We start from the raw sequence: 16,463 nt of genomic DNA, 5'->3' as shown, positions 1-16,463 counted from the left end.
GCGAAGCGCCCCACCAACTAGGTGTTGGGGTGGCGCGAATACTTGATTAAAATGTAAAAGGGCATAAAACCAAAAATGTAAAAAAAACACGTAAAATTCGTATTTGGCATTCGAGGTCTACTTTTCCAGATATCTAGAAGAGATGCGGAATTTTGCTCTGTTCTTTTTGTTTTAGCAACCGGTTCTCAGAGAGATATTTTGCTGTTCTATATCAGGACAACATAAAACTGTTTTGAAAAGTTTACTTTCCCGGCTAGGATAGTTTGTTTTGGTACATTGTGCAAAAAAAGGATTTTTTTTGGGGGGGGGGGAACTCCAGTAAATTTTGCAAACTCCACTGGAAATTTTCGGTCCCTTCTCATGATAACTAAACAAAGTCGGAGGTTGAATCTCTTTCCACTTCGGAGCTACAGACTTTTAGCCACAAGAAAAAAAGAAGAAAAAAAACAGCTGCGAAAGCAGTAGTGTTGTCCCGAAACACAAGTAAGAAATAAGTTGATATTAGTCGGTCTTTAATAACAAAGACCCGAGCCAAAAGACCCAGGTGTATTTTTTTTGCTTTATTTAGGGCCGCGTCCAGGACTTTTTTAGGGGGGGGGGTAGAAAAAAACTTTAAAAACGCATCAAAATTTGTTTGCATTCATTTTTTTACGTTTTTACGAGTCAGAAAAACATTTCGCGGCAGGGGGTTCAAACCCCTAAACTCCCCCTGGATACGGCCTTGGTTTTTTTACCTCCCCCTCCGGCGAAATTTTGTAGCGCAGCATAGGTCAAATGGCTTTGGAATTGCCGTACTTAGAATACCCATTTGTATGTGGCGTCTCAGACCAAAAAATTTGGTTTGAAATATTGTTTTATTTTACAAATGTCGGCTACTATAAGAACAGTTGCGGGTAATAGTTTCCTAGCCGTGAATTAATAATTTGCTTAACTTTCTCACCAAAAAACAGACAGGTCAAATAGTTAAGAAGTATCTCACGCTATGCGTTAGTTTCGAGGAAGTACCAAAAATATTATGGTTAAACTCTGACATCCGTATTGCGGTAATTTCGGATGCTATCCGCTTATGATAGTCATGGTAAAAGCAAGACGCTGAAGATTGTTCACAAATGCAATCTCCTAATGTAGCTTAAATCAATCTGAAGAGCTTTTCTTGTGTTTGTTATTTGCATATTAAACTCTTTTTAACGTCAATAACGACGTAGATTTAATTTGTTTGCTTTTGAAATTCTACGTTTTATATCTTTGACAGACTGATTCTGAAACAATTAAAGTGTTTACGTCCCTTTAGCTCGCCTCCTATTCAATTTGCTGAAATGGATTGCAAGACGGGTCAAAAATTGAACCGTTAAATTGAAAACACTCTCGAGTCATATTGCTATATTTTCCATTATACTTATTGGTAATTATTGAGCTGAAACAAACATGGTATGTGAGCGTAGGTTCTCATCTGAGCGTCAACCTATGCGAGGACGTGGGGAATCGGAACTTTTTTAATTTTTTTAGTTATTCTTGCGATTAGGCATAAAAGAACATTCAAATAGTTTGAAATTCAAGGTTAACGAAAGCGACCAGATAAAGTATTCTCTGATGAACCGAATATTTGCAAAAAATTCAAAACTAGTGGTGAATGCATGTTTTGTCTATCTACTACACATTCTGATACAGGACATAAAATCTATGCAAAAAGGAGTTTCGCCGTTTTTCCACAGCCGAAACCTAGGAAGATCATACTAAAATTACAAATCTAGTACCTACGTCCAGCAAAAAACTTAGCGGCAAAAAACGAAAAGATAGCGGCATTTAGAAAACCTATTGACGAAATTCTAGATGTTCCGATCTTCTATAAATTATTTCCCCGCCTTCTAGAGATGATTCCTGACCTTCTATAGATGGTTTCCTACTTTCTATAAATGAAATAAATCACTAATATGCGATTTTATAGATAAACTGAAAAATGCAGATAGGCCTACTAGATTTTGGCAGTGGAAAACCGAGGTAAGATGGCTAAATCTCCGAATTATATCAGTTTGATTCCTTGATATGCATAATTACGCATTTAATAACACGTTCGTCTAAAATTGGGATAATCAAACAAACGGCATTTACGCCCCCCCCCCCAAAAAAAAAACAAATCTGCCAATATTGAGAATTTAAAAACCTTTTGAGGGTTTCAAAAATGGAAAAGTGTTTTTGAAGGGCCCTCATGAAGAGTCTATAAATACCGTTTTTCAATATTTAAAACTAATTTTCTTTCGTTCCTAAGTGCATGTCTGTAGTTTTGAAAACAAAACATTATAAGAAGGAAGCTTGCATACAGTAGGAGACTTTGGACCTCACTCCCCCAGACCTGATGTTTTTTTACGGTGATGTCTATAATATATAAAAACCGCCTGTTTTGATACTTAAGCGGAGCTCCCCCCTTCAGGAAATTGCTGCTTACTTACTGGACGAGTAGTTTGTCTTGATGGCACATGAAGTCAAATTATGTTTAGTTGTCTATACAACGTACGCCATGATATCAAATAATTCGTGGTAACGAACTGTAAATAAGGAGCGACCTGGCTCAATAGTAACTGAAACTCTAAAAACCGAAATTTTGATACAAACAGATGCATCAAAAGAATTGGATTTTTATGTTGACTTCAAATATATCAGTTTAATCAAGTTTAGTCCTACCCATCAAAAGTTAAAAGCCTGAGAATATTTGCCTTATTTTCGAAAAATGGAGGAACATCCCCCAAAAACTCATAGAATATTAATTTAAATTATCGTATCAGACTTAGCGTATCAGAAAACCCTACTGTTGAGGTTTCAAGCTCCTATCTATAAAAATGTGGAATTTCGTATTTTTTGCCAGAAGAAAGAACACGGATGCTTTTTTATTTGTTTTTTCCCAGGGTGATCGTATTAACCCAGTGGTCCTAGAATATCACAAGAGGGCTCACTTGAACGGAGATTAAAATTTCTAGTGCCATTTTAAAGTGATCAAAAAATTGGAAGGCAACTAGGCCCCCTCCCACGCTCCCCACACATCCCCCACAACCCCCGTTGGAAGGGCTGCAAGTTGTGAACTTTGCCCATTGTTTACTTATAGTATTAGTTATTGGGAAGCATATAGACGTTTTCAGGAGGGATTTTTCCTGGTGGGGGGTTAGGGAGAGAAGGTTAGATGGGCAGATCTTTCCATGGAGGAATTTTTCACGGGTGCTGTATTTTCCAAAATTATTTAAAAAACGATCCGAAATTAAATATAAAAAAGAAGTTTCTGATTCAGGGGCCATTCTTTAAGAATTGGAAAAATTCCTTAAACGCAACTTTTACAAAATTCGAACTTTTGCGTAAAAAGCGAGGCATTGACGGGGGGCGAACCTCCTCAAATACGTACTAATTTCTGTTCGTTTTAAGTTTTGATGTTACTCCTTAATTTCAGTTGAAAAATCTCGTCTTTTTTATTTAATCACGATCAAGGGGTAATGAGAATGGTCAGAGGTGTCCCTGGAAATAGCAGTTTTAGATTTATCTCCTAGTTCATTTGATTGTCAAATAAGTGTCCTGTGTTTCGCTGCTTTGACTAAGAAGTTTTGAAGGAAGGTCGCCAGCAACTAATCCTTTTCAGCAGGAGTTTTAATGCTGCTGCTTGCTATAACTGACATCTAGCTTATTGTTAGCCAAACCACCTGAGGCCAAAAAGCTGTGCACGCTCCTCCTCCACTTCATTCTGTTCGAAGCTTCATTGAGATTTGGGATGATGTGCGCTAGAATCGAATGCACCGATCTGCTTATTCTATTTAATCTGACTGATTTGTTTATTCTAGAGTGATTTCTCGAAAAATAGCTAGACTTTGCAAAAGTTCTAGAAACTTTCTTTTCCGTTTTACGATTTCAGTATGGTAAATCGGATGCACCAGCGAAAATCGAATGCACCGACCTGTTTATTCTATTTAATCTGACTGATTTATTTATTCTAGAGTGATTTCTCGAAAAATAGCTAGATTTTGCAAAAGTTCTAGAAACTTTCTTTTCCGTTTTACGATTTCAGTATGGTAAATCGGATGCACCAGCTAGAATCGAATGCATCGACCGGTTTATTCTATTTAATCTGACTGATTTATTTATTCTAGAGTGATTTCTCGAAAAATAGCTAGATTTTGCAAAAGTTTTAGAAACTTTCTTTTCCGTTTTACGATTTCAGTATGGTAAATCGGATGCACCAGCTAGAATCGAATGCATCGACCGGTTTATTCTATTTAATCTGACTGATTTATTTATTCTAGAGTGATTTCTCGAAAAATAGCTAGACTTTGCAAAAGTTCTAGAAACTTTCTTTTCCGTTTTACGATTTCAATATGGTAAATCGGATGCACCAGCGAGAATTGAATGCACAGACCTATTTATTCTATTTAATCTGACTGATTTATTTATTCTAGAGTGATTTCTCGAAAAATAGCTAGATTTTGCAAAAGTTTTAGAAACTTTCTTTTCCGTTTTACGATTTCAGTATGGTAAATCGGATGCACCAGCGAAAATCGAATGCACCGACCTGTTTATTCTATTTAATCTGACTGATTTATTTATTCTAGAGTGATTTCTTGAAAAATAGCTAGATTTTGCAAAAGTTTTAGAAACTTTCTTTTCCGTTTTACGATTTCAGTATGGTAAATCGGATGCACCAGCGAGAATTGAATGCACCGACCTATTTATTCTATTTAATCTGACTGATTTATTTATTCTAGAGTGATTTATCGGAAAATAACTAGAGATTTTGCATACGTTTCGGAAACTTTCTTTTCCGTTTTACGATTTCAGTATGGTAAATCGGATGCATCAGCTAGTGTCGAATACACCGACCTGTTTATTCTATTTAATCTGACTGATTTATTTATTCTAGAGTGATTTCTCGAAAAATAGCTAGATTATGCAAAAGTTTTAGAAACTTTCTTTTCCGTTTTACGATTTCAGTATGGTAAATCGGATGCACCAGCGAGAATTGAATGTACCGACCTGTTTATTCTGTTTAATCTGACTGATTTATTTATTCTAGAGTGATTTTTTGGAAAATAACTAGAGATTTTGCATACGTTTTGGAAACTTTCTTTTCCGTTTTACGATTTCAGTATCGTAAATCGGATGCATCAGCTAGTGTCGAATACACCGACCTGTTTATTCTATTTAATCTGAATGATTTATTAATTCTAGAGGGATTTCTCGAAGAATAGCTAGATTTTGCAAAAGTTTTAGAAACTTTGTTTTCCGTTTTACGATTTCAGTATGGTAAATCGGATGCACCAGCTAGAATCGAATGCATCGACCGGTTTATTCTATTTAATCTGACTGATTTATTTATTCTAGAGTGATTTCTCGAAAAATAGCTAGATTTTGCAAAAGTTTTAGAAACTTTCTTTTCCGTTTTACGATTTCAGTATGGTAAATCGGATGCACCAGCGAGAATCGAATGCACCGACCTGTTTATTCTATTTAATCTGACAGATTTATTTATTCTAGAGTGATTTTTTGGAAAATAGCTAGAGATTTTGCAAACGTTTTAGAAACTTTCTTTTCCGTTTTACGATTTCAGTATGGTAAATCGGATGCACCAGCTAGAATCGAATGCATCGACCGGTTTATTCTATTTAATCTGACTGATTTATTTATTCTAGAGTGATTTCTCGAAAAATAGCTAGATTTTGCAAAAGTTTTAGAAACTTTCTTTTCCGTTTTACGACTTCAGTATGGTAAATCGGATGCACCAGCGAGAATTGAATGCACCGACCTGTTTATTCTATTTAATCTGACTGATTTATTTATTCTAGAGTGATTTTTTGGAAAATAGCTAGAGATTTTGCAAACGTTTTAGAAACTCTCTTTTCTGTTTTACGATTTCAGTATGGTAAATCGGATGCACCAGCTAGAATCGAATGCATCGACCGGTTTATTCTATTTAATCTGAATGATTTATTAATTTTAGAGTGATTTCTCGAAAAATAAATAGATTTTACAAAAGTTTTAGAAACTTTCTTTTCCGTTTTACGATTTCAGTATGGTAAATCGGATGCATCAGCTAGTGTCGAATAAACCGACCTGTTTATTCTATTTAATCTGACTGATTTATTTGTTCTAGAGTGATTTCTCGAAAAATAGCTAGACTTTGCAAAAGCTCTAGAAACTTTCTTTTCCGTTTTACGATTTCAGTATGGTAAATCGGATGCACCAGCGAAAATCGAATGCACCGACCTGTTTATTCTATTTAATCTGACTGATTTATTTATTCTAGAGTGATTTCTCGAAAAATAGCTAGATTTTGCAAAAGTTCTAGAAACTTTCTTTTCCGTTTTACGATTTCAGTATGGTAAATCGGATGCACCAGCTAGAATCCAATGCATCGACCGGTTTATTCTATTTAATCTGACTGATTTATTTATTCTAGAGTGATTTCTCGAAAAATAGCTAGATTTTGCAAAAGTTTTAGAAACTTTCTTTTCCGTTTTACGATTTCAGTATGGTAAATCGGATGCACCAGCTAGAATCGAATGCATCGACCGGTTTATTCTATTTAATCTGACTGATTTATTTATTCTAGAGTGATTTCTCGAAAAATAGATAGACTTTGCAAAAGTTCTAGAAACTTTCTTTTCCGTTTTACGATTTCAGTATGGTAAATCGGATGCACCAGCGAAAATCGAATGCACCGACCTGTTTATTCTATTTAATCTGACTGATTTATTTATTCTAGAGTGATTTCTTCAAAAATAGCTAGATTTTGCAAAAGTTTTAGAAACTTTCTTTTCCGTTTTACGATTTCAGTATGGTAAATCGGATGCACCAGCGAGAATTGAATGCACCGACCTATTTATTCTATTTAATCTGACTGATTTATTTATTCTAGAGTGATTTATCGGAAAATAACTAGAGATTTTGCATACGTTTCGGAAACTTTCTTTTCCGTTTTACGATTTCAGTATGGTAAATCGGATGCATCAGCTAGTGTCGAATACACCGACCTGTTTATTTCTATTTAATCTGACTGATTTATTTATTCTAGAGTGATTTCTCGAAAAATAGCTAGATTATGCAAAAGTTTTAGAAACTTTCTTTTCCGTTTTACGATTTCAGTATGGTAAATCGGATGCACCAGCGAGAATCGAATGTACCGACCTGTTTATTCTATTTAATCTGACTGATTTATTAATTCTAGAGTGATTTTTTGGAAAATAACTAGAGATTTTGCATACGTTTTGGAAACTTTCTTTTCCGTTTTACGATTTCAGTATGGTAAATCGGATGCATCAGCTAGTGTCGAATACACCGACCTGTTTATTCTATTTAACCTGAATGATTTATTAATTCTAGAGGGATTTCTCGAAGAATAGCTAGATTTTGCAAAAGTTTTAGAAACTTTGTTTTCCGTTTTACGATTTCAGTATGGTAAATCGGATGCACCAGCTAGAATCGAATGCATCGACCGGTTTATTCTATTTAATCTGACTGATTTATTTATTCTAGAGTGATTTCTCGAAAAATAGCTAGATTTTGCAAAAGTTTTAGAAACTTTCTTTTCCGTTTTACGATTTCAGTATGGTAAATCGGATGCACCAGCGAGAATCGAATGCACCGACCTGTTTATTCTATTTAATCTGACAGATTTATTTATTCTAGAGTGATTTTTTGGAAAATAGCTACAGATTTTGCAAACGTTTTAGAAACTTTCTTTTCCGTTTTACGATTTCAGTATGGTAAATCGGATGCACCAGCTAGAATCGAATGCATCGACCGGTTTATTCTATTTAATCTGACTGATTTATTTATTCTAGAGTGATTTCTCGAAAAATAGCTAGATTTTGCAAAAGTTTTAGAAACTTTCTTTTCCGTTTTACGATTTCAGTATGGTAAATCGGATGCACCAGCGAGAATTGAATGCACCGACCTGTTTATTCTATTTAATCTGACTGATTTATTTATTCTAGAGTGATTTTTTGGAAAATAGCTAGAGATTTTGCAAACGTTTTAGAAACTTTCTTTTCCGTTTTACGATTTCAGTATGGTAAATCGGATGCACCAGCTAGAATCGAATGCATCGACCGGTTTATTCTATTTAATTTGAATGATTTATTAATTCTAGAGTGATTTCTCGAAAAATAGCTAGATTTTGCAAAAGTTTTAAAAACTTTCTTTTCCGTTTTACGATTTCAGTATGGTAAATCGGATGCACCAGCTAGAATCGAATGCATCGACCGGTTTATTCTATTTAATCTGACTGATTTACTAATTCTAGAGTGATTTCTCGAAAAATAGCTAGATTTTGCAAAAGTTTTAGAAACTTTCTTTTCCGTTTTACGATTTCAGTATGGTAAATCGGATGCATCAGCTAGAATCGAATGCACCGACCTATTTATTCTATTTAATCTGACTGATTTATTTATTCTAGAGTGATTTCTCGGAAAATAGCTAGACTTTGCAAACGTTTTAGAAACTTTCTTTTCCGTTTGACCATCTTAGTATGGTAAATCTGATGCACCAGCTAGAATCGAATGCAACGACCTGTTTATTGTATTTAATCTGACTGTTTATTTTTATTCTATAGTGATTTCTAGGAAAATAACTAGAGATTTTGCAAACGTTTTTGGAACTTTGTTTTCCATTTTACCATTCTAGCATTGGAAAATATTTAATTTTCATATCTTCTTATCACTGAAATACAATCCACTAATAAAAAAAAAAAAAGTTGCTTAGCAGCGCAAAAAACTGCATTTAAAATTTTTATTCTCGTATGGCAGTGCCACAAAAACAAGGTGAAGTTTAAAAGCTTGTGAGTTAGCCTTAATGTAGAAATAAAATAATGATTGTACTTTATTTGTTTGACTTAGTTACCTTTGGAATCTGATAGGTTCAGCCAGACCTACAAGTACATAATTATCACAGTAAACTCTGCCCTCCCTCCCTGACATCCATCGTCAAATTGAAAAAAAAAGGTTTAAAAAAAGATATTTATATTATCGGTCTGGGTATCAGACAAGATTTAGCCAAGGCGTTCTTTACTAGTCAAAGTCACGAGAAATATTAATGCCTTATTAAAAGGGACTACAAATTTACAACAAAGTTACAGTTTTTCACAACCTTCTTGGATTAATTTGCAAACCAAATTAACAACCAAACCCATGGCCACCTGTCGTCAAAAGTGATAAACGGTATCAAATAAAGAAAAGGTCCAACCCGAAATCAAAACATCATCATTCGATTCGGGCCATTTACATTTCAAATTGAAACAATCAATTTCAGTCCTTTCGGAAGAAGGTTTTGCATAAACTAGGGCGTTTTCAACTGTTTTCTGCGGAGACTATCTCTTGGGGTTCAATTCTTGCGCTCCAAGAAGCTTTAAAGAGACTATTAAGGATACTTATGAAATTGGGGTTTGTTGTTATTGGATGAATAAACTTATACATGCATATATATATATATATATATATATATATATATATATATATATATATATATATATATATACTAGCTGTTGGGGTGGCGCTTCGCGCCTCCCCAACACCTAGTTGGTGGGGGCGCTTCGCGCCCCCCCCAAGCCCCCCCGCGCGCGTAAGTCGTTACGCGCCATATTAGTTACGCGCCATTGTAGTTGTGTCCCTATGTCCCACCTGTGAATATAGATATATATATATATATATATATATGTTTTTAACTACGTAAAACTTGCGAATATACAACATTCTTTGCTGTCCCATTGTCTGTGCATATAAATAGATTGTTTACCGACTCTTGAAAATGCAACATATAATGGTCCATGAGAAAACAATCCGTATTCAGATCTATACCTCATGATTCTAATGATTGCCCTTGAGCTTTGTTGATGGTGATTGCTAATCTACCATTCCCTGTGTCGCCATCGTCATTTATATATCCCCTTGTGCCCCCCGGCATCCCCTTTGTAGTTTTGTCCCTGTGTCCAGGTCGTCATTTGTGTCCCGGTGTCCCAGTCTGTGATTTCTCTTTGAGTGTCCCGGGCGTCATTTATATTCCATGTGTCCCGGTCGTCATTTATATCCCCCTGTGCCCCCCGGCGTCCCCGTTGTAGTTGTGTCCCTGTGTCCCGGTCGTCATTTATATTCCCTGTGTCCCGGTCGTCATTTGTATCCCGGTGTCCCGGTCTGTATATACATTCGTTTTTTAGTTTTGTTTTTCTCCTTTATTTTTTTCCTTTTTTATTTTTTTTTCTTTTTTAGTTTATTTAGATTTTTAGATTTTTTAGTTTTTTTATTAGTTTTTATTTTTTTTTATTTTTAGTTTTTTTGTAGTTTTTACCTTTTTTTAGTTTTTTTTAGTTTTTTTTACTTATATCCTGGTCGTCATTTATACTCCCTGTGTCCCGGTCGTCATTTGTGTCCCGGTGCTTTGTTGATTGCTAATCGAACATTCCTTTTGTCCCGGTCGCTTTCTCTTTGAGTGTCGTCATTCATATTCCCTATGTGCCGGTGTCCCGGTCGTCATTTGTGTCCCGATGTCCCGGTCTGTAATTTCGTCAGTTGAAAACTTATGATGAAATAAATTTTTTATTTTTTCCCTTTTTTTGTTTTTAGTTTTTTTTATTGGTTTTTACCTTTTTTAGGTTTTTTAGTTTTTTTCTTTTTTCTTTTTAGTTTTTTTTGAAGTTTTTATCTTTTTAGTTTTTTTATTTTTATTTATATTTTTTTAGTTTTCTTTTTCTCCTTTATTTTTCAGTTTTTTCCTTTTTTTAGTTTTTTTTTCTTTTTTAGTTCTTTTAGTTTTTACCTTTTTTAGTTTTTTTTAGTTTTTTTAGTTTTTTAGCTTTTTTTATTTTTTTTTATTAGTTTTTAGTTTATTTTATGGTTTTTTCCTTTTTTTAGTTTTTTTTTTAGTTTTTTATCTTTTTTTAGTTTTTTTTTAGTTTTTAAGCTTTTTTAGATTTTTTTATTTTGTTTTCTTTTTTTTGTAGTTTTTACCTTCTTTAGATTTTTGCTTCTTTTATTTTTTTAGCTTTTTTAGTTTTTTTCGTTTTTTCTTTTTAGTTTTTTTGTAGTTTTTATCTTTTTTATTTTTTTATATTTTTATTCATATTTTTTTAGTTTTCTTTTTCTCTTTTATTTTTCAGTCTTTTCCTTTTTTTAGTTTTTTTCTTTTTTAGTTTTTAGTTTTTTTTTTAGTTTTTTACCTTTTTTTAGTTTTTTTAGTTTTTTAGATTTTTTAGTTTTTTTAATTAGTTTTTAGTTTTTTTTGTAGTTTTTGCCTTTTTTTAGTTTTTTCAGTTTTTTTTAGTTTTTAGTTTTTTACCTTTTTTTAGTTTTTTTTAGTTTTTTAGCTTTTTTAGTTTTTTTTTCTTTTTAGTTTTTTTTGTAGTTTTTACCTTTTTTAGTTTTATTTTCTTATTTTGTATTAGTGTGAAATAATTCAGACGTCATATGCGGACAAACATGACGTCACCTGATCCACAGATCCACACACAGACAACTTATTTTTATATATATAGATATATATATATATATATATATATAACGAGCAATAACTGAATATTTATGTATGCATTTTTTCTCGAAAACAGCTCCATATTTCTTGGGAAAATTGGAATCTTGGGATATTCTCGCATAAAAAAAAACGATCTAGATAAGTCAAAAGTCTGGGAAAATTCGTTAAGAGCCTTAATTTTGGGTTTTGCAAGTGAGGTCATGTACTATGTTAGTACATCTTATAATCATTTCGTATGGCATAATGTAAACATTCTCTTATATGATTAAATAAAAAAACAAAACAGTTTTTTTAATTGAAAGTAAGGAGCGATATTAAAACTTAAAACAAACAGAAATTACTCCGTATATGCAAGGGACTGTCATCTCCTCAACACCCCGCTCTTTACGCTAAAGTTTGACTCTTTCTCTCAACTCTACTTTATAAAACAGTAAAACATTTAGGGTAAAGAGCGGGGCGTTGAGGACCATGAGAACTTGTTGGGTGCCATGTGCCATTTTATGATAAAAATTAGTTTATAAATGAGGCCATCATTAGCTCTCTATGATGTTCATGTGTCCGGCTCAGCCTTTCCATTCCAAAAATGTCACCCAAATTGCGCTTTTAGTGTACCATGTGACACTTTATGAAAGCTTTATCGAGTCTTGGCATTTTAAATAAAAACGACAAGATATAAGAATTACCTTTTATGAGTCCTTTAACAGCTCTCTAAGATGTTTCAGTGCCTCAGTAGCGACGAAGAAAGACAAGAGAACATATCACTACTGCTCATGTAAAAAAGTGATTTTTTCTTGTGGTTTAATGAGGGGGGTTACAATTTTTCTTTACAAGGTTTCAGCAATAGTAATTTAAAGGGTGTACATTTTGATTTGCTATGATGTCATTTTCAAATCACATGAAACTGAATGACGTGATGTGCGGGGCTGTTGGAATAGTGCGTAGTTCATCTGCAAGATTTTGTCTCCTATGATGGGCGCAAGAGTTGAAGGAAGTGCAAGGGGGATATGCACTTTAATATTAACAGTAAAGCTGGCAAAGAATCCGAACTTATTAATCTCACCATCACCCACCCAAAAGCGTTTACAGTACACTTCTGCACCAACTCATTGCTGACAGCCTTTGTAAAAGCTGAGTCCACTACTTAATTTATGTTTTGTTTAATGCGTGTGCATAGTTTATTTAAGTATTCTTTAATTGTTTTTTAATTAAACCAAGTAATGTCTTTGCTAAATAGTAACTTCGTCGTTATAGCTTGACAAAACTGTCCTATTGAAGACTTAGGAAAGGAACGGGCTGTTTTTACTTTTTACTGCTTGACACATCCTCCCATCAGGGGGATGAGCGCATGCACACCAGGACAGCTGAGCTGCCACATATTTTGTGAATTATTAATTCAGAATAAGCGTGTTCGTAGGCTTAGCGGTGTAAGATGGCCAAACTTTCGGTTCCTTGACCAGTTTTGTCTAGCACTCAACTTTGACGTATAACTTTATTGAAAATATAATTTGTATCAACTTTAATTGCTTATAACAGGCTAATAAAACCAATAAAGGGCAGAGCTCCTTACTTTCTTTCTTTGGCTCAGAACAACTTTATAAAGAAACGGGAAGCGGAAGAAGAAGAAGGCATTGAAAAGGGATTTAATTCCCATCTATGTTTCATTATAGCAACACACGTGAAAACACTCTTAACAGTGAAAATAGCTCAACTTTTTACCAAATTAATTAACAAACATGATCCAGTTAATGGTCTAACCTCAGCGTTGTCTCGTATTTGTGATGGCCCCTTTCAACAAAGTAACTTGATTTTCCGGAACAGAATCATCAGAATTTATAGACATCTTTATAACATATTTAGGCTTGTGTTTTTCACAAGTTTTCTAACACCCCTTTCCCCACACGTCGTTTTAGAAGAAAGGGGTTAAAGGGCACTCGTCCCATGTTTAGAAATTTTAGGGGCGCAAATTTGAAATAAATAATGTAACATATATATATATATATATATATCTATATATATAAAAATAAGTTGTCTGTCTGTCTGTGGATCTGTGGATCAGGTGACGTCATGTTTCTGTGTCGACTGACGTCATGTTTTCGACTGACGAAATTACGAAATTACATTGGGACACAAATGACGACCAGGACACCGGCACATAGGGAATATAAATGACGACCGGGACACTCAAAGAGAAAGCGACCGGGACACAAGGAATGTTCAATTAGCAATCACCATCAACAAAACACCGTCAACAAACCATCACAAATGACGACCGGGACACAGGGAGTATAAATGACGACCAGGACATAAGTAAAAAAAAAAACTAAAAAAAAGGTAAAAACTACAAAAAAACTAAAAAGAAAAAAACAAACTAAAAACTAATAAAAAAACTAAAAAAGCTAAAAAACTAAAAAACCTAAAAAATAAAAAAACTAAAAAAAGGAAACAAAAAGAAAAATAAAGGAGAAAAACAAAACTAAAAAAATAAAAATAAAAAAAAACTAAAAAGAAAAAAGAAAAAAAACTAAAAAAACTAAAAAAATGTAAAAACCAAAAAAACTAAAAAGAAAAAAAGGGGAAAAATACAAAAATTTATTTCATCATTTATCATTTCAAAAACGAATGTATATACAGACTGGGACACCGGAATACAAATGACGACCGGGACACAGGGAATATAAATGACGACCGGGACACACGGACACAACTACAACGGGGGCGCCGGGGGGCACAGGGGGATATATAAATGACGATGGGGACACAGAGAATGTTCGATTAGCAATCACCATCAACAAAGCTCAAGGGCAATCATTAGAATCATGAGGTATAACTAAAAAAAACTAAAAAAAAGGCAGAAAACTAAAACCTAAAAAAAATACCAATTCAAAAACGAATGTATATACAGACTGGGACACCGGGACACGAATGACGACCGGGACACCGGGACACAAGGAATATCAATGGCGCCCGGGACCCTCAAAGAGAATTCACAGACTGGGACACCGGGACATAAATGACGACCGGAATACATGGAATATAAATGACGACCGGGACACCGGGGGGCACACGGGGATATATAAATGACGACGGCGACACAGGGAATCGTCGATTAGCAATCACCATCAACAAAGCTCAAGGAAATCATTAGAATCATGAGGTATAGATCTGAATACGGATTGTTTTCCCATGGACCATTATATGTTGCATGTTCAAGAGTCGGTAAACCTGAAAATCTATTTATATGCACAGACAATGGGACAGCAAAGAATGTTGTATATTCGCAAGTTTTACGTAGTTAAAATATATATATATATATATATATATATATATATATATATATATATATATATATATATATATATATATATATATATATATATATATATATATATATATATATATATATATATTCACAGGTGGGACATAGGGACACAACTACAATGGCGCGTAACTAACATGGCGCGTAACGACTTACGCGCGCAGGGGGGCTTGGGGGGGCGCGAAGCGCCCCCACCAACTAGGTGTTGGGGTGGCGCGAAGCGCCACCCCAACAGCTAGTATATATATATATATATATATATATATATATATATATAGTGTGAGCTATGGGCTAAATTTGCAGAGCGACAAATGTGACTGTCCTTCACGGGGGAAAACTTGTTGTATACTCATGAATTATACAGCTCAAGTAATTAGATTTACCTTTGGCAATGTTCCAGTGTTTCCTTGGTAAAGAGCTGTACTTCTTAAGGAACAAACTAATATAAAAAAAAAATCTGAAGATTTAATTTCCAAGAAAGCCCTAACTCTTTATCCAAGTCCGCGACTGCTTGGACAGTAAAAGTCTTATAGCAACAAAGACATAGTTCATTTCCAATTTATTATTTATAAATAATAGAACTATAAAATACAACATTGAAAAAATTTAATACAAGTTTATGTATTTACATTTATAATATAACAATCATGACAAATACTAAAGCGCGTCACATTATAATATAAAATTGAAGTACTTAAGCGACTATAAAACTTATAGCATAATACAGAAATATATATAAAATAATATAGTAAATAATATAAGAAAATAATATAATATAATAAATAATAATATAATAACAATAATAGTAACAATAATAATAATAATAATAATAATTATAATAATAATAAAAACGATAATAATAATAATATAGAAAATAAAATAAGAAATAGTATAAAAAGTGCATTCTATATGCTATAACTTATAACATAATGCATATATAGAATGCACTTTCTGCAAAATGTTCTGCAATTCCACCTTCAAAATTATCCTTATGCCCAAAACAAAAGCTAATATCTTACATTTTGTAAATTTATGAATTACTGAAACAGTATTTCATCTTAGCGAAAACTTTTCTTTTTAGAATTTTTGAGAAAAGTAAGAGATACACATTTTGTTTTGTGCACGATAAAGGGGGAATTAAGTTTCTTCTTACGCACAAAAAATTAATTTGTTTCCATTCATAGTGCCGGCGGAGTATGTCTAAAAGGGTAAGACATTGCAATATTACGATTAGGTATTATGCAATATCCCCTATGTTTGCTAGGAATTAAAATAGAAATTTTACCCAATATCACAAGACTTTTACTCACTAAATATCGAAAGTAAAAAATAAATGTCAAGAGATAGTTTTTACTGTTAGTTTTCCCTTGTAAGTTTTGGGATTTTTGTGTATACAGGAGATTTACGAAAATGTAGTTACTTAACCATTTAATACAAACAGTATTCACCGCTATATCTATAAATTTAAGGTTTATACACACGTATAAAATAATAAACCGTCTTAAACGTGAACACTGGTCGTCAAACTATTTCTCCCGGCCAGGCTTAAAATGCTATTTCCCATGTAAAAATAAATGTCTAAACAACAAACGCTAAAACATTTATAAAGGCACAGAGAATATCGTAACATAAGCATGAACATTAGTAAAACAAAAGTAAA

This window comes from Artemia franciscana, chromosome 15, assembly GCF_032884065.1.
Source record: "Artemia franciscana chromosome 15, ASM3288406v1, whole genome shotgun sequence".
Classification (NCBI taxonomy): Eukaryota; Metazoa; Arthropoda; class Branchiopoda; order Anostraca; family Artemiidae; genus Artemia; species Artemia franciscana.
Note: the sequence above shows the minus strand (reverse complement) of the source record.